This window comes from Onychomys torridus, chromosome 8 (assembly GCF_903995425.1).
Source record: "Onychomys torridus chromosome 8, mOncTor1.1, whole genome shotgun sequence".
Taxonomy (NCBI): domain Eukaryota; kingdom Metazoa; phylum Chordata; class Mammalia; order Rodentia; family Cricetidae; genus Onychomys; species Onychomys torridus.
In genome coordinates this window covers 108,175,326-108,195,038 of record NC_050450.1, presented here as the reverse complement: position 1 = coordinate 108,195,038, position 19,713 = coordinate 108,175,326, and the positions used below count along the sequence as shown (strand labels likewise).

Here is a 19,713-nt window from a genome sequence, read left to right as displayed (position 1 = left end):
CCCACACAAGTCTTTGACAATCACACCCAGTGTCCTGAGTCTCTTGAGCTTCTGGTGTCTTAGGAGTAAAACCCTCTTACTTCAAAACCACCACACCATCACCACCCACACCACCACCCACACCACCACCCACACCACCACCCACACCACCACCACCACCACCCACACCACCACCACCCACACCACCCACACCACCACCCACACCACCACCACCACCACCACCACCACCCACCACCACCACCCACCACCACCACCACCACCACCCACACCACCCACACCACCACCCACACCACCACCACCACCACCACCACACCACCACCACCACCCACACCACCACCACCACCCACCACCACCCACCCACCACACCACCACCCACACCACCCCCCACACACCACCACCACCACCACCACCACCACCACCACCACCACCACCACCACCACCACCCACACCACCACCACCACCACCACCCACACCACCACCACCACCACCCACCACACCACCACCACCACCACCCACACCACCACCACCACCACCACCACCCACCACCACCACCACCACCACCACCCACACCACCACCACCACCACCACCACCACCACACCACCACACCACCACCACCACCACCACCCACACCACCACCACCACCACCACCACCCACACCACCACCACCACCACCCACCCACACCACCACCACCACCACCACCACCCACACCCACCACCACCACCACCACCCACACCCACCACCACCACCACACCACCCACCACCACCCACCACCACCACCACCACCACCACCACCACCACCACCACCACTACCACCCACACCACCACCACCACCACCACTACCACCCACACCACCACCACCACCACCACCACCACCCACACCACCACCACCACCACCACCACCACCCACACCACCACCAATCACACTATCACCACCACTACCACCCACATCACCACCATTAACCACATCATCACCATTAACCACACCACCACCACTATCTACACTATCACCACCACTACCAACATATCACCATTATTAACTATACCATCACCACTTACAACCATATCACTACCATCCCACATCACTACTACCACCCCTCATTCATATCACCCCTCATTAACCCCACCAAAACCCACACCACCAACAACCACCACCACCTACATCACCCTCAATGCCACTACCACCACCCCTATCACCACCACCATCACTAGCCACATATTTAGTCACCATTATGTCCTTAATCACCAGTACCACCTACATCACCACTACCAAACAGATCACTACCATCATCACCATCACTATCCACTCTCATATCACCATCCCTATCACCACTAACAACCACATCACCACCAATAACAACAGCTATATGACCACCACCATTGCCACCCATATCACCTCCACTATTACCACCAACAATTATATCACCTAGTCACCATCACTAACCACATCACTTAGCCATCATCATTAGCGTACACATCACCCCCACTGTGACAACCACATCACCACCAATTAATCACATTACCACCACCATCACCTAACAACCATCATAGCCTCTACCATCACCATCATCACCAACTAGGTAATCAGTATGATGTCAAAAGCACATTTAGGACTTGGGTGGACAAACTCCCCTGGGCCTTCTCATTAGCACAGCACTCAGGCCTGGGGGTGGCACCTGAAGGTCTCTGATGCCAATCGCTTTGTCAGCAAGCTCTGCCCATGCCTCACTGAGGGGCCCAGGTGACGCACCAGAGGCTGTAGGGCAGAGGTCCCTGCCCTTTCCTGGGAAGTGTGGGAGAAACAGGCCTTCCCTTCCCCACACCACTTAACTGACTAGTTAGACAGGGGTCCCAGTCCCAGGTGAATAAGCGGAGACTGATTGAAAGGAAGACGGACATGTCAGGCAGGGAAAGAGACCAGAACTACTCAGAGCAGCTCTTCAAGTCCCCTCTGGGTTGCTCAGGATCAGGGTCTGACAGAGCTGGCATTGAGCAGAAGACAGTCATTTATCTGAGGCTCAGACACTGAGAGTCCCAGGCTTCATGGACTGGTCCAGCATTTTCCTCAGTGGTCTGTGAAGGGAGTAGATGGTGAGCTGCTCCTGGATCCAGGCTGGCCTCCAGGGCCTGCACACCCTCTTCTGCTGCCCACCAGCCTGCCACATCCTCCACCGGGGCTGTCATGGTCTAAGCACCCTCTCTGCCCAGAGTCCAGCAGTCAGGGCCAGGCCAAGTAAGTCTCCCTGGTTGTCATGGCTACCAGCTCTTGTCTGCACACAACATACGTGCATAGAAAGCCTCTGCATACACGGCCGCTCAGTGGGTGGTCTGGGCTGCACTGTTGGCCCTTTACCTCAGCATGGTGTGCTGGTACCTTGCCACCTCTGTCCCTGGGCAGGAAGCCTAGTCCACGGTCATCCCAGGGTGGAAAGCAGAGCACAGTAGGTGGAGCCTGGCCATCCCAAGGTGAGTCACGGCAGTAGCTTCCCGCCCAGGAGGCAGGGAAATTGGTGAATTGGTGATGCCTCATCTCGCCTGGCCCAGCCCTGGGAACTTCCCAAACACAGTGTGACTCAGCAGGGAAGCACTCAGGCTAGGGGAGGGGACTGCCCCCCGTGGGACCCTGGCATCTATACTGAGTTCCACTAGCTTCCAGCCTAGCGGTTGGAAAGTGGCTTCTCCTCTTCCTGGTGTGAAGGAATGGAGCGCACAGTGGAGAAGACATGGCCAGAGGAAGGGAGTGTGAGACCTAAAGAGGTCCTTACTTTGTGCAGGTCCATCAAGAACATGCTGACGGTGCCCAAGAGGCAGGGACTTCCCGGACAAGACCACATGCCTGGGGTTGCCAGGGGACCCAGTCCAGACCACAGGCGTGTCCACGACAGGGGAGGAGACTCCAGGCTGGGAAGGGAAGTGCTGGCCTCCTTGCCCTGCTCCAGGGACTGTGGGGGGCCATGCTTGTGGGCTGAGTGTGGCTGTTCCAGCTGCAAACTTTCTGCCCCCGCCTAGCCTGGCCCCAAGTCCCTCAGGCCTTTCTATTACTCCTACCCCATCTCCCTCCTAGGGAAGCACCGCCCACCCTTTCCTCTCTAGACCATGGGAAGCGATGGAGTCCAAAAGTTGGGTCTGCAAAAACAATTTCTCCAGGATCTTGGCTTGGGAATGGTGTACCTTGAGATCTCTCACATCACAGTGGACAAGATGGCACTGACCCTCAGCTCAGTGTCCCACAGGACCCATGGATCCACGCAACTGACACAAGGCAACAGGTCCCTCATAGTCTCCTGGCAGGGAGGGGGACCAGCATTGGTTCTGGACATCTGGGGAAATGGCTCACAGTCTAGCAGGGTGTCTGAGTGCTGGGTCCCCAAGTAAGAACCCAGGTTGTTTCAGGCCATCATGTGCCAACCCAGGATCCTGACCCTGAGAGGAACGACAGTTGACCCTCTGTATTACCCCAGAAGAGCGTCCTTCTGACGGGAGGCCTGAGGGAGAACAGCCTGGTCAGCCCCTACCCTAGCTGAATGAAGCCAGGGCTGCTCCAGCGAGAGGCTGGCAGACCTGTGCCAAGCTATTCACCCCATACTGGCCTGTTTCTGACTTGGGGGTCTTTTCAGGGTGCTTCTTTACAGCTGTTTCAGCTAATCCCATTAAAGCAGGGGCTGCTGTCTGCAGGGTCTGTGAAATTCAGGGGTTTGGGGCAGGTCACAGTCCTGCCCCTGTGGACCCTCTGACAAGTCACCTCCTGTGGGTTTCTAGCTGTTCCTGGGGGTCTTCACTTCCCTCCCTTTCCTGTTGAAAAGCGAAGGGCCGGAGCACAACGTCCTTATCATGCATGCCACATCTCCTGTCCGAGCAGTAAAAGCAGAGGAGATCCCCAGCCCTAAGGTCACCGCCCTGAGCGTTTCAAGGGCACTTTCTGGGCACTGGTGACCTTGGCATGGAGTTCTCCTATGGGGTAGCCAACTTCCTGGAACACTGGCCCAGGAGATATCACTCCCTTCCACATTTCAGGACGGCCCAGGCAGGCCCCGTATGGGCCACAGACGATAGTGACCGTGACTCTAACTTTGAAAGAGTGGGATTCTCTTTGCCATCCTGGCCCTGGTGGGAAACCTGCAAGAGATCCATCCTGTGGGTCTTGTCAGGTGGACAGCCTCGTGGTGGGCGGCAACTGTCCAGGGAAAGAGAAGAACTGCTATTCCTTGAGGCTTTCCTCAGCCTGCCTGGCTTCTGAGGGACCTGAAAGGAACCCCAGGACCTGGGATCTGTGTTCCTATTGTCACCTACACCTTTGAGGACTGACGTGATGGCACTGGGCCAGGCAAGCAGAGCCCTGGGCAGACCTGGCAGCCACCTTCTAAACTCTGCCTGCTGACCAGGAGCCAAGCCCAGGCAGGGCTGGTGCAGTGGCTGCCTGGGAGCCCAGTTCAGCTTGGGCCCTGGCCAGGGCCACTGCCTCAGGCCAAGTCCAGCCGGGAACTAGGCTGAAGGCCCTTTCCTCTTGGCAAAGTTCCCTGTCTATGAATGCTGTGGTTACCAGCCTAGGAAGGACATGGCGAAGCTTGGTACAGTGGACAGACCTGGAAGGGCTCCTTCAGTCAGGCCCTCAGATCTTCACTCCAACCACCCTGGTCCCACGTCCTAAGGAGTATGTTCTACCCTCCGTTGCCAGTCCCAGCCCACAGCCCCAAGGACCACAGGCTGAAAAGGTCTGCAGAATGCTGCCACTGACCACCTAGTCACCTATCTGAGTGTGTACAAGACAAGCCCACTGACTGAATATTTTCCCAGAAAAGATTTGAGAAGTGTGAGGAAGTGGCCTCCAGGATAGGCAATTCTGTGCTGCATGTGCATCAGACCTTACCAGCTACTCTACTGGCCTGCAGCTCTGGACATGAGGAGCTGTGGTCTCAGCTCCAGGGACACCTCAGCTCTGCCCAGGACACCACCAAGGCCTGGCTTGAATGCCTGGCTGGCTGAGAAAAACATTCTGGAAGCCAGCATGCCGGAGGACCGACCTGACACACCTCAGACAATGAACACAGAAAGCACAGCCCTGTCCATGGGAAGCTTTCAGACCCCTTTCTGGGAAGATGGTATACCTGTGTGATGAATGAAAAAGAGGGGAGTCACTGGCTTGGGGTTGCAGAGGCTGCATCCTCAGTCCTGGGGCACCCTGATCAGCCTTAGTGTCAACCCGACACAGCCTAGAGTCACCTGAGAGAAGCCTCGGTCAAGGAACTGCCTAGATCAGGTTGGCGTGTGTGTGTGTGTGTGTGTGTGTGTGTGTGTGTGTGTGTGTGTGAATCTAGTGTGTGTGTGTGTGTGTGTTGTGTGTGTGTGTGTGTGTGTGTGTGTGCCTGGTGTGTGTATGTGGTGTGGTGTGTGTGTGTGTGCCTGGTGTGTGTGTGTGTGTGTGTGTGTGTGTGTGAATCTAGTATGTGTGTGTGAATCTAGTGTGTGTGTTGTCTGTGTGTGTGTCTGGTGTGTGTGTGTGTGTGTGAATCTAGTGTATGTGTGTGTTGTCTGTGTGTGTGTGTGTGTGTGAATCTAGCTAACCAGGAGCCAGTAAGAAAGTCAGAGAACGGACTAGCAAGCAGGCTCCTTCCACGGTTTCTTCATCAAGCTCCTGCTTGAGCTCCTAGTTCCTCAAAGATGGAAAGTGACCTGGAAGTGTAAGCCAAATAAGCCAAATGGTGAGGTTGTCTTGGGCCAGACTGTTTAATCACAGCAACGGAATGAAACCAGAATACCTGGAGATCTCTGACCACTGAGACCACTGTGTGGTGCACAGGGCTGGCGACAAACGGCACTGCCTGGGAGGCAAATGTGGCCTACATGACTCGACACAATCCTTGGCAGAGGAGGAAGGAAAGACAGCCCTCTTTCCTCTCACCTATGTGTGTACCAGGCCCACTTGTCCACTGTGGCCACGACAGTCCACGGACCTGATGTCATGGGGCAACCTGAGAGTATCTAGGAGTCTGGATGTAGCCTGGAAAGGGTGTCAGCTGAAGTCTTGGAGAATAAAGCCTTCTGGGTCTGACTGGCTGCCTCACACTGTGTCAAAAATCCCCAAGGATCTGGCCCACCAGTGCCCAGTCTTGGGTGGCTGAATGGCCAGGTGCTAGCTAGCTGGTGCACCCGGATCTCTGGCCAGACTGTCCCATCTTGGCATTCTGACACCATTGAGAACTAGTGGGAACCAGAGTCTCAGGGAACAAGCGTTTGTTTTGAGTTAAAGCAAGTCACTGAGACAGCATCCTCCTCTTCTGGAAACTGTGAAATGGGCTGTAAAAAAAATAAAACCACAGCTCACTGAGATGGCGGCAGCTCCAGAGAAGCAAGTTCCTTCCCAGGCTCTCCTCACTCCTGTTGCTTCCGGAAGCCCAGCTGACTGGCTGCTGGCATGGGCCTCCTTGGCTGTGTCTGGAGGCTGCATCCACTGCCTGTGCCAAGCTCCCACCCTCCTGCTCACACCCTTTCACACACACCCCCCTCTACCTTCAGCATAAGCTTCTGGTTCAGCCTCCCTGGTACCTTGTAGTGCTAACCAGGCAATGGTAACATCTAGCCCACCAACTAGTCTTTGGTGTCCCCAAGAGACACCAGGAGTGGCAGAGCCGGGACAGATGAGCATTCCAGGGCAGTTAATGGGGAAGTGGGCAGGCAAAGCTCGCCTCTCACACTGAGCCTGTCCCAGAGGGAGTAGAGGAGGAAGAGACAGCCCTTCTGCCCCACCCCACATTCCTCTCATTCCAGGAACCCTCGGGAGAACAGAACTTCCACACAGAGCTTTCTGCAAAGACAGAGGATCAGAAGAAAAGGCTCCAGTCTAGCCTGCCAATCCCTCTATTGCCCAGTGGAGAAGGGGTTAAGAGTGGGGATGCCATGCCCTGGTAGAGAAGCAGGTAACTGGAAGCTACAGGGTTTAGAGGCCACCCTCCGGTGTGCACTGGTCTGTGGGCACACAGGAGACCCGTGGCATTCACATCTGCTGGAGTCAACTAGTTGCCCCAGTACCTGATGATGTGGGGAATGTGAGCTACACACATGGTAGAGGTGGGATGGGACCTGAGACAAGTCCTCGAAGGCTATTTCTAAGTGTACGCCTATCACAGTGTGTGTGTGTGTGTGTGTGTGTGTGTGTGTGTGTGTGTGTCTGTGTGTCTGTGTGTGTGTCTGTGTCTGTGAGTGTGTGACAAGCTGGCTGTGCATACATGTCTAGAGTGTGCGGCTGTTGAGTATGCACCATGGCTACATACAGCCTTTACAAACTCCATTCCAGGGCAAGAGGGCACACAGACTGAGCACATTCTCCAAAAAGCTATTTCCCAAGTGCCGGGTCTTTACCAGACTCATACTGAATGGCCTGGGTGAACCCTGGTAAGTCTGCCCACTGCCTCCCCTGGTGTAGGAGCACATCCAAGCAACCCGTAGGAGAAAGGGAACCAGAGGCTGCAGCTCCAAGACCTCAGACTCAGCACAGCCTTCCAGATGCCCCTCTTAAGGTAGGAAAAACCCTGACCTCAAAGTGACTCAGGAATTAGGAGTACTCTGGAAGGCAGGCCACATGGCCAGGGTTGTCTCCCCACAGCTCCTGGAGAAGCTAGATCCAGCTTTCCTCAGATCTCAGTCTCAGACATCTCTTCATGGGCTAGCTTGCTAGCAGGGACAAAAATCCCCTAAAGCTTCAGGCCCACTGCCAGCAGGTGTTGGCCTGTGGCTCAGCATCATCAGCTTCTCTGAACTTCCCTTTCTGCCCTCAAAGCCCTGGTAATGTCTGAGGGCACCTGGTCTTCACAGGGCACCTACACCACAAAAGCCACGGACCAGCATCACGAAGGTGGCTGGAGAGGCTAAGACAGGCCCAGAGTGGGAAACAGAGGAGAGAGGGGGGAGGCAGAGTGAAAGGTCCTGGAGCCACAGCCTGGGGCGGGGGCTGAAGGGGAGGCCAAGAATGCTGGCAGTGGGCGTTGGACTTGGCCCATCCTGGGGACATGGGGGTGGCCTGGGAATGATCACCTCACCCGGGAAGCCCCTCAGTCAGTCCAAGAGAACCTTCCGGAAGTCCCAAAGGAAGCCACTCTCAGGCCATAATAGGAAAGCTCTGTGGTTGCTGAGCCACTCCAATGGGCTACCATGGAAAAGGCCGGCAGGCAATGATGACAAGAGACAGGCCCAACCGACAGCCCAGAACTAATAAAAGAAAAGGAAAATCGGATATAAGTCTGGTTCTTATTAAAAGAGTAAATTTAGCCCTTTGGCTAGGACAGGAGGCGGGGTGGCCAAGGCTCCCCACTGCGGGGGGAGGGGGGTGCGGCGAGCTGGATTCTTCCCAGAGTGATTCAGTGTCCCAGGACAGGCAGGCAGGGGCTGGAGCTGCAGGAGGGGCAAGGGGCACATAGCCTCTCTTGTAGTCCTTCACACCTTCCCTTGTGCCTCCCTCCCTCCCTTGGCAGCTGGGTATCCAGGACCTCTCCCAGACGCCCAGGACTCCCCTAAGGGTGGTGGATGGGCAGCATGGGTGTGAGGAGAGGACCAGGACTGCTCAGCACTGCTCTTGAGCCACACACCCCAGCTTGGAAAGCTTCCACCAGCAAAGCAGGCACTTCCCTCCCCACTGCCTTGAAATAAGCTAGCCACATCAAGGAAGGCCACCCCAGTGTAGTTGGTTATCAGGGCCTCACACCCACACACGCTCACATACAAAGCTATGCATACATATGCACCCATGTTCACAGTGTACACTCACACAAGCATATTTACACATATACTCTCATGGACCTACAAATGCACACACATGCTAGGGTCTCAGGAGAAGCAGTGGCCCCATGAACAAGACTGGAATCCAGCTGTGGACGTCCAACATGTTCTCCTGTACCTAGCCTCTCACCCATGCCCGTAACCCTTAAGGATGATGACCCATGGTCAGGGAGAAGACAAACGGCATTTGACCAGGGACACAGACCTATGGTGATATTTTATTTGTGCTGAAATGTGATTTTATTTATATGTTAATAAATAAAGTTGCCTGGGGGTCAGAGCTAATAGCAAGCCATAGCAGAAGCCGGGTGGTGGTGGTACACACCTTTAATCCTGATCACATGACAGACAGATCTCTGTGTGTTCAAAGATACAGCCAGCACGGTGACACACGCCTTTAATCTCAATACCAACCATAGAAGACTTGGAGGTCTGTATAGACAGGCAGTGACGAGGAGGTCATGTGGTTGGGTTTACAACCAATGAGAAGGCAGAACAGAAAGTCAATAAAAAGACAAGACACAGAAGTAGGTCTCTTTCTGAGGGGAAGGACAACAGCAGAAGCGAAGGGTAAGAAAGGTTTTTTAGTAACAGCTCTTAACTACTGCTCTGACCTCTTGGGCTTTTAACACTGCATTTGGCTCTGTGTTGTGTTTCTTATTTAATAAGATTGTTACATCTACACAGACCCTCACATGGTCATGGTATTGGTAGGATGGGAAACTCTTAATGTTTCCTAGTTGAGTAACTGCACCAGGCTGGCTGGACTTCCCCCTCCTGACAAGTAGACCAGTGCCTATGATGCTGTATGTAATCCCATGTCCCATCCAGGACACACAGTGATGACACAGGCTCCATAGAGTAGATATTCCAAGGACAGGGTAGTCTGAGAAGTTAAGGATGTGGGGGAAGGTGGAGGTTAGAGCTGCTAGAGACAGCTCCCCACCCTTCCGTGTAACCTCACTCTCATGGCTTCATTCAGGCTCACACATCTCCTAGTCTCATTGCCTAGAGGTGAGCCCTCGGTCCTTGCGGCCTAGCAATGTGGCCCACAGCCAGAGTGTGATGGTGCTGTGCACACCCCCAGACCCACAGCACTGCAGGGACAGAGGGTCACTGAATGTGCACGGTGCCAGTACTAGTACTCTGCCTGTATTTCCTAGCGAGCCTCCTGCCAAGCCGCTCCCACACCCAGAGGCTACCTCCATTAGATATCTACCCAGGCTTGGCCCTGGAGCAGCAGACATTCGTGCTGTGGCTCTCCTAGCCTGGGCCTCCTTGCTTCATAGGGCACTTACAACTGGACAGACTGACTCCTAAGCCCCTTTCATGCATGAATTAATTGCTGGATTCCTTTGCCTGGCTGGCACTGGTGGGCTGAGAAGTGGAAAGTACCACATTTGCCAGAAGTGAGGAGTCACGTCCTCCAAATGGCTTCCCATGGTGCCCTGGGGCAAGCCATAAGGCTGAGTGCTTGGGCTGGCTTGTACTCTCTGGAGGACCTGAGGACCCATCCAGGAACACCTAGCAAGACTCAGGCCCATGGGGCGCCTCTGGCACCTCATGCCTAGGCAGGGAAGACACTGGCCTGTATCGAAGAGCTTAAGCATAGCAGCAGGGACAGACACACACATGGTGGGCATCGCCTTTGGCCTTGGGTCAGCTGCCACATTGGGCTGGGAGAATTCCAGCTGGCCATAGGAACCAACTATCCTGATATCTGGGAAGGAAGGCACCCAGGGCATGGATCCCAGCATGTCTTGGCACAGCTGTAGTACCCTGGAGGCCGGACGGACACTGTATTCTGCAGGGATGCTGCAGGGCCATGGGCATTCTGGGTCCCTGCTGTCAGTGCCAGAATTGTGTCACTTCTAGACAACTGTCTCAAATATGATTGACTCCAGCCACTCTGAGACTTACACTGTGTTCTCTTTCAGGGGAAGCTCATGCCCCCCTCCCCCCAACTCAAATCTTCAAGGCTTCCACTGAAGATCCCTGACTGACCACTTCTCAATGAAGGCTCCTCCCTGGAATTCCTAACCACTCCCCTTCCCTTCTGTTGCATGTCCAAGGGGCTGAGGTGGCATCTGTCTCTTGTGGCATGGCCTTGGGCCAGGCATCACATCTAGGCTAACCTGGGGCAAAGGATCTCAAGCCTTGGACTGAGAAAGGAAGAGGGAAGGTCTAGGAAAGAAGTGTGCAACACAGTGGCCTTGTGCTCTGGAGAACAGTCAGTCTTTGGCAAGGGAAAACAGGGGAGCAACTGTCCGACTCAACCCCAGAGCTCCCGCCTAGGGGCAGGTCCTAGTTCCCAGGAAGACCTCTTAGACTTAGGTACTTCCACACCTGACAGAGTGGAAAAGGGAAGGACAGGGAGTCCAGAAGGCAGGGAGCAGCAGGCATGCACCGAAGAGAGACCTGGTCGTACAGCAAGTGCTGAAAGGCTTTGTAGGACTCGACAGGCTCAGAGTGGGACGGAGGGGTCTGGGGATCCAATTAGTGAAATGATGGTCATTTCTCATATTGCATCACTTTGCCGGGCTGCAGAGGCGGGGGACTACTCAGCCCCTGAGGACACTGTGTCTTGCCTGCAAGTCCACACCCCCTTTCAGAGGCACAGGGGTATCCAGTACTAGCTTCCATGTGGAAACAGATCAGAAAGTTCAAGGCCATATGGTGAAACTAAGGACCACAGGACTCAGGCTGTGGCCCCTGTTTCAATCTTTCCTGCCTCAAGGAAAGGGCATAGCACCAGGTGTCTTGCTCTCTGGTGCAGGATGCTTTCCGAGCAGTGCTGCTGTGGCAGACCGTCTGTTCCTGACCCCTTCAGCACGGAAAGGAGACAAGGCTTTAGTCTCTAAGGGCACTATGAGTGGAAAGCACACTTCAACCCCAAGGCAGAAATACGGTGACTTCTTAGGATTCTGGTGAGCTGAATGAGGGCATTTCTGGGGCAGGAAAAGTCATACCCACTGCACAGAGTAGCTCAGAATGGATCCAGCTATCTGAGGAGGCCAGCCTAAGGGGGAATCTATGGACCTCATAAAGAGGAGATCCAGTAGAAAGGCTGGTAGTTTCCTACACTTCCATCTCCAGAAGCCAGGTCCAACCCTTAACTCATCACAGCAGGCTGGGCCACAGGGCACAAGTCATGGGGTCAGGGGTCACAGCAGGAGGAGTTCCCTCCTTGTATGTAGTGGGAGAGCAAGAAGACGACCTCACTGAAGCCCCCACTCTCAGGGCTGGTCCTGATCTCAGGGCAGGACCAGTAAGGCACCAACTCATTTTACCTTGTCTACTTAGTTTGAAGGCCACAGACGGTCCTTGACTGGGGCTTGGTGTTGGGGCTGACCAGAGGAAAATACAGTTCCTGGAGGTGTTCCCCAACAGCTTTAGAGGACTAGCTTGGCCATGATTGACACATTCTGGCACCAGACCCAGGGTCAGCTGCCTACTATAGGGAGGTGAGGGCCAAGGGTAGGGTGCGGTCTACTTAGGGCCTTCCCTGAGCCTGGTTGAGCTCAAGGGTCGTTGTGGGAGCACCGAGGAGGTCCCAGGCACACTGACCCCACTTGGGCAACAGCTGGCAAAGGGAAGACTGGAGGAAACAGTCCAGATCCAAGAACACAAACTGTTGCTATTCAGGCCACAGAGAAAGAAATTCTACCCCAGCTCATTCAATAGTTTTTGAGAGTCTATGTGGGTCCAGGGTCATCTACACTAACCCTAGCCCACGAGCAGCTCCAGTACTCTGACCGGCAGCCTCAGCCTTTTTCTCATACAAATCCTCACAAACCCCTAGGTAGCCGCACGGCTGAGGAGCAGGCTTCCGCTGGGCCTGTGGTAGACAGCAACGTTCTGACTGGGAAAAGTTCACACATTTCCAGGGGCTCTGCAGAGTGAGTGCCACTCACAATGGAGTCTACAGCAATGATGGAGGGATCTGGAAGAGAAGCTGGGACAGAAATGTGGGGCAAGGGACTCATGGGGTCAGCCTCGAGACACCGAGAGGCTGAGCTAGACAGACATGAACAAGGCCGAGGGGCAGAAGGATGACAGTGAGAATGAGGCTTGATTTTGAAGGAGTAACCCCTAAGAAGAGGTCTCTGCCTAGCCAGTAGCCAGAGACCAGGGAGGGCAGGGGTGTAGGGCCTGTTATGGCCCTAGAGTATCAGGATAGCCTCCAGTGTTCTGGCACATATCCTTTTGTACCCCTCCTAACACATACACAAGTGGTTGGGACCTCAGGTGGACTGTGACTAGAATGCCCTGAAAGCCAGGGGCCATCTCCTCCAAAGGAGTATGTAGAAACTGTGGGTTCCGTCCCACATGCCCTCTCCTGAATACAGCTGATGCCAGGCTAAGGATGCCTGATGGCCCCAGGACAAGAACTGGTGAGATGCCTACAGTTCAATCCACCCCATGCCCCAGATTCCCGACTCACAGAATCCAAAATAATAAACATTTGCTGGTTTAAGCTGCTGACTTTGAGGATAATTTGATGCTGTTTGTTAACTATCCTGCAAGAGCTAATGAATATAGAGAGACACTTTCACAGCGAGCAGGGAGGCCGAGGGAGACACTGCAGTGGCCAGCAGAGGGTCAGACCTGCTTCTGCAGAAGACAAGATTCAGGTGTGAAACCATCCAGTGTCCTGCCCCGGCTAGCCAGGGTCCTTGGCCCACCATCCTGTAGTCCCTGCCTTTCCTAGTCTATATCTGAAGGAGTGTTCCCTGGCTATCTCCTATTGAAGAGCCCTCTGGATTTGGTCATTCTGGGTTTCCATTATTTACCACAAATCTGCAATGTGTTATAACGCACAAATATGGTACTGTGTACAGTTGGTTTTTTTTCTTAACTTTATCTATGTTCAGAAATGATAAGGGCTTTTTCAGGGTTGGCCTAAGATATATTGTAATTTAGTTTTAATTCTAGTATTACTTTAAAGAAAATTAAAAGTTTATTTTTAGGATACCCAAAGGGTTGTAAAAAGTCTCAAAAAGGGGACTGATTTCCAGGCAAGTTTCCCACAAGGTGACCTCATGGCGTGGGGTGATATAGTAGTGCACAATAATGCTGGCTGGTCAGAGCAGCTACCTCTATACAGAACTGGCAGGGCCTGAGGGCCAATACTCTAGGGGTCAGCTCACCAGCTAGGGACACAGGGGTCTGCATAGAGAGGGGTGAGGCAGGACGGGCTGAGCATGAGCCCTTCCTGTACCAGGCACAGGGACCAAGAGCAGAGGCAATGAACGCTAACATGGAAGAGAAGAGGAGTCAGGGTCGGGAGGGGCAAGAGGCAGGGAAGGGCTTGTTGGAAAGGACTTTGCTGAGGTGTGTATGTCTGGGTAGACGCTTCGTCGGAGAGAGGGACAGCAGAGCTAAGCCTGGGTGGCATTTCAAACATGGGGTTGGCAAAGTGCCAAGCTGGGGAACTGTCCAGAAATCTGACACAGGGGAGCAGGCTCACTCAACATGGGAACACCTCTGTGAAAAGCAAGAGTTAAGAGGGCAAGGCCAAGTACAGGGGGAGCCCACAGAGGGTTCCACAGCAAAGGAAGGAGGGGCTCATAGCAATCGCAATTTAGAAGAGACCTTGGGTGGTGCCACGGAGGGTCATGGTGCCCAGAGCTCTGCTCCCTCAGTAGGTGGCAGAGATGAAAGGATGGAGCAGGGGATACGGAGGCTCTGAAGGAAGAGGACAACACTGTCACCAGATGCCTGGCTCTGCCGTGGCCACTGGGAACCAGAACAAATGTGAGTATGAATACATACATATTGGGAGACCTGCCCCCAAGTGTTAAAACAGTGAGCAGGTGTGAACCGACACAAGTATACATGGTGGGTGTACGTGTGCTTCACCCACAAAGGGCAGTGGAGGCAGCTGGGGAGCTATGTCCCGGTGTGTGGTTTGGGTTTCTACTTCAGGAAGAGGGCACACTTGCCAGGCCTAAAGAAGGGTAGCTCCTTCTCCACAGTGTCCTTCCCCCAAGTTTAGACTCTTTAGGTATCCACAGTGTTCACCTCAGCTCACCCCCTCCCGCTCAGTGCACGCCTCGTCTCCCTGAGCGGCCCCTCTCCCAACCTGCTGGCCGAGGGGCCCAGCCTGGATCTAGGAATGGGTGTCTATAGCTCCTCCTCTGAGCCCTTCTGCAGAAGACAGGGAAAGCAAGCCCCTGTCCTACCACAAAAGCATCAAGATGTGAGAAAAAATTTGCAGCCGAGCCCAGCTCCTACATGATGATGGTAGCCACCCGGTTCAGTTCTTACTCAGTAAAGCTGATTCTTCCCTTTGCGCAGGGCACCCCAGAAAGCACATCCCCCCCTCATGCTATCCTTTGCCCTTGCAGACACCCCCCCTCCGCCTGCTGTTTAGAAGCCTTTAGGGGAGGCATACCCATCCTCCACACCATTGCCTTCCCTCATTTCTAAAACCTTCCCCTGAAAACCAAGTCCCTACCCCGAGGTAGGAGGAGTGGGCTGCTTTGCCTTTCCAGTTCCAGGCACATAGCGGTTAGCCTACCAAAAATCCAGAAGACGCAGTGCTGAGGCCCGCGGAAGAGCCTTCCCATCCAGACACCAGACCCTTTGTTGGGGATGGGGGCAGAGGAAAGGAGACAGGAGCCGACCCACCTGTTCACTCCCCCAGGTCAGAATGAAAGAGATGCTTCCTGGCCCACAGAATCTGGAACCTAATCATGTAGACAGCTGCAGCTGCCACCTACAAACAGCTTGACGACTCAAGCTTGGACATTAGACACCCCTCCACCAGGCCTGAGGTCTGCTGTGAACCCAGAGCTGATCCTGTAACCAGGGCCTGGGCTCCCCCCTGTTCAGCACCCACCAACACCTCCCTGAGCCCACGCCTGTAGTGGCAGCTGCTCACAGGGCCACAGGAGGCAGTGATATTATATATTACGACAAACAGGGGCAGCCCACTGACAAATAGGCCTGCGTGATCTAAACGGTATATTATCCCATAAAAACGTCAGCGGGCAAAGCATCGGAGCCACAGCGGAGTGCCGTCCCATGCCGGAGGCCCTTCGAGGCCTTGCTCCTTCCCAGCATGGCAGGGCTGCCAGGTGATTTTCTAGGCATTGCACAGTGCTTGTGATTCTGGTTTTTGCTTGTTACACCATGTCTGTTGGGGAGGGGAATGAGGTCCCAGAGGTTAATGGGGACCAGGAACCCCAGGGGAGACGTTCCCTGGCAGGCAAAGGGGTTGGACATGGGACAGAGCAAGTCACCTAATTTGCCAAAGAGGCAGGGCACGTGCTTTGAATTCTGAAGCCAGTTCACAGCTTGTCTACAGACTAAGGAGATATACACACCCAACCTGGAGGCCTCCTGGGCAGGCCACCTCCCCTGCAGGAGTAGGGACTTCAGAACCTCTGGACCAAGATCCAGGGGCCTGCCTGCCAAGGGCCTGAGGCAGCTGTGTCTGGGTTTCTCTTGGGAAACCTCCAGAATCATTCTGGTCCATAGTGCAGAAAGGCATTTCCTCAAGGACTCCCTAGGCAGAGACCTCCCAGCCATGCCAGGCCCTGGGCAGGGCCACCAGGTCCCTCCAATGTGATTCTGAAGGAGGACATAGGCTGACATAGATTGAGCTGGGGCAGTGGTGAGAAGTAGGGAAGAACACCCTTGGGACTTTGACCTCTACAATCAAGGCAGCTGCACAGGATCTAGGGAGGAGGGCAGCATATCCCACTGTGGGGTTTATATTCAGATGTTTATGGTGAAGAGGAAGATATCAGGCCTCCAGGGGCCCCAGAGGAAGACGGTGAGCAGGTACCGGGCTGACCACCACTGCTCCCTTCTGCTGCAGAAAGTTGTGATTCCCAGTGGTGCTGCTTGAACTTTATCTTCTGTGCTTGGGTATTATCAGTGTAGGAACCTGAAGGGTCCCAGGCTCAGAGTTAGGAGCTAGACCAAGGCATTCTGGGAAATGTAGTCCTTGGGAAGTTAGGAGGGTCAGCAGGATGGGGGCTTGGGGTAGTTAAGGAAGAAAAGAGAGCCAAGGCTGCCACCCTGACACTAACTTCAGAGTGAAAGTTTAAAATACCAGGGAAACAGATTCATTTAAAATCTGCACCTAACTCCACATGTTCTTTTCTGAACAAGAAGTCCTGGCCCTTTAATTCTGGTGGTGGTGGTGGGGACTTCCTCAGAGAAGAGGGTCCCAACTGAATCTCCCAAGTGGAAAGTAGTGTTCATTCCCCACATCTCTTTCCTCCTGTGGCTAGGGCCTCCAGACAAGGCGGAGGGGGGGTTGAGGGGTTGGGGTACGACCTGCTGCCTCCCCTCCGAGAGCCTGTGAGCAGCCTGAAGCTCCCACATTATTTATGTTCACAGCCTGCTCTGATGACATATGTAAGTTGACAGCGAACATCCTATCAACTTGCTGGAGTGTATCTTGATTGTTAAAACACACTCTTAAAGGTGTACAATCATTTATCAAATTAAAATAGCCAGGCTTTGCTTGTTCCTTCTCTGTCTTCCTGGAAGAACACCAAGCAGCCTCCTGCCTCCTCTGGGCTCTGCTCCTCAGAGACCCTGCCCCTGATGCCTGGGACCCTGGCCTCACTCAGCACAACCCTCCCCCTGCCCCAGGCCAGGGCAAGCCCACTAATCGCTAAGAAGTGACAAACGCCAGAAGCCCCACCAATTAAATTTAAACTCACGCAAAGCTCAGTGGCCAGTAAATTATTATTTTTATTAGCTTGAACCAAGTTCCCGTAAGAGAGAAAGTCAACTTGCCCCCATGAATGGCTCTTGTATAATTTATTTAGCTCTGTGCTCTTTGCCAAAGCCTGGAATATTTTTAGCTCGTTCTGTTGTTGGATTTGGCTTTTTTATGTGTGTTTCTGAGGGGTATTTTTAGCTTCATCCATGTTATTCTAACAACCTCCTATGCGTTTTTGTCCTGTCTGTGCGGGCTGTTGAACCCTGTCTCACAGGGAGCTGAGGGAGATTTCTAAGAATAACTGGGGAGTGTTTGGGGGTGCGGTGTTTTCCGGGGGACTGTGCCACTCCTGCCTCGGCCACCAATTTGCCTTGTTGCTCACGTGACCTGGATAGTCCAATGGAGAACTCGGCCTTTCCCTATAGGAATGATCAGACTTGGAGGCAGCACAGGCCCCACAGAAAAAAAAACCCACATTCCAAAAACAGCTTTGGTGGAGCGGGCGCGGCTGCCACAGCCACCCCGGTCTATGCAGCCGCCAGATTCCCGGATCCCCGCGGCTCCGCTGGGCATGGCGGCAGCTTTGATGTCTAGTTCTGTCACTTATGGAGCAGGATGGGTACAAGCTCAGAAAGTAACTCTTTCACACCTACTTAATGTTGGTAACTGCTGCAGAGACACTCTATCGTGTAGTGGAGTTAATGAGGTATTTACGAAAATGTATTTTTCTTACAAAAAAAAAAAAAAAAAAAAAAAAAACAAAAAAACCCAAAAACCAAAAACCCACGTGGTGGGAGGGACACCTTCAATGGGGTCTTTTTTCACAAGAAAAATAATTTTTTTTAATCTATGGGGCTAGGTGAGTTTGGGTGGTTGATTATTGTATTATTTTACTTTAGAGACTGGTTATCCAAAGTGCCTTTAACAAGGAACTAGGTTGACAGTCTTAACTCCAGAAAGGGCCTGCCTAACCCCCTCCCAAAGCTGCAGTCAAAACACATGGCCGCACAGGCCAAGTTAAATCACACCCCAAAGCCAAAAGGGGTGGAGAAGAGTCCAGAAAGGGGATTCACACCAAGAAGTGAACCAGCCCCTTGGTGGAGGCCCAGCCTTAGGGGGCCCAGGAGGACAGGACAGGAGCTGACCCAGCCGGAAGGGGGGAGGGGCAGGCAAGCACACAGCTCCCAAGCTTCTCCCCTGGGGCCAGCTGCCTTCTGATTAAACCCGTTCCCTGGGAGAGGAGAGATCCCCAAGAAACTCCAGGCAGTAAGACAGAGGAGAAAACCTAGGTTAGTTCATGTTGATTTTCCTTTTTTGTGTGTTCTCCCATCCCTAGGTTTCACAGCTTTGCCTCCGGACCATCTGTATTAAAGACAAAATCTAACACTGCACTAAAAATAATGGTTCAAACATTTTAATTGCACCTCTCAGTGACAAGGTTAAGGGAACAGCATTTTACCATAAACCCTACGGCTCGAATATAAGGCTACTGGCACTTTCATTTTTGCAAACAATGGAAGAGACCTGGGAACTCAGCACCCCCTTTAGGGTCCCACAAGCAGACACCAGGAAAGCACCAGGTGGGAAGGAAATAGGGCGGCAGCGGGGGAACCCTCATCCTAGTCTGAGCAGTTGTGCCTGACCAGGCAGGTGGGGAGAGCACGCCATACAAGGAAGCTGTTTCTGGAGAGCCGGGGGCTGCAGCCTGGATGTCTGCATCCTACGCAGACACAGGGAAGAATCTTCCCTAGCAGTGTGGCTTTCGGCTCAGCAGTTGGGGCAGGGAGGGGCAGGCTGGACTGCTGCAGCCTTGGCCTTTGGGCCAAGGCCATACACAGAGAGAGGGAGAGAGTACAAGAAGGTGGCCGTTTGGAAATCTGCACACACAATCCACACACAAGATCCAAAGACAAACTCCTTAACTTCACCCCACCTTTTTCTTTCTAAATGAGGACCTGCAAAGACACACACTCAAGATAACTCCTGTTTTAAAAATACATGTAGCAAGGTTCTAAAAACGAATACGAAATCCTGGCTATCCTGGCTCTTAGCAATTGCAAAAGGCTTTCAGCCCCACACAGCCCAGCAAGGCTTCGAATCACAACCAAGTCCAGGATCTCCAAACACAATAGGCTCTTTTGGTCCCCAAGGGGATGGAAACTGGGCTTTCAGAAGCAGAAGACCCACAGCCCTCCAGCACTAAAAGAGGGAGCCCTCTAGAGAGCCCCCCCCCCCCGCCGTGTATAAGGAAGCAGGAAG

At 53.6% G+C, this 19,713-nt stretch overlaps 1 protein-coding gene across 6 annotated transcripts in view; it reads right to left on the bottom strand.

Moving 5' to 3' along the window:
• The window catches only part of Bahcc1 (BAH domain and coiled-coil containing 1), a 64,050-nt gene that overhangs the window by 35,558 nt on the left and 8,779 nt on the right, over positions 1-19,713 (bottom strand). The window lies entirely within an intron of this gene.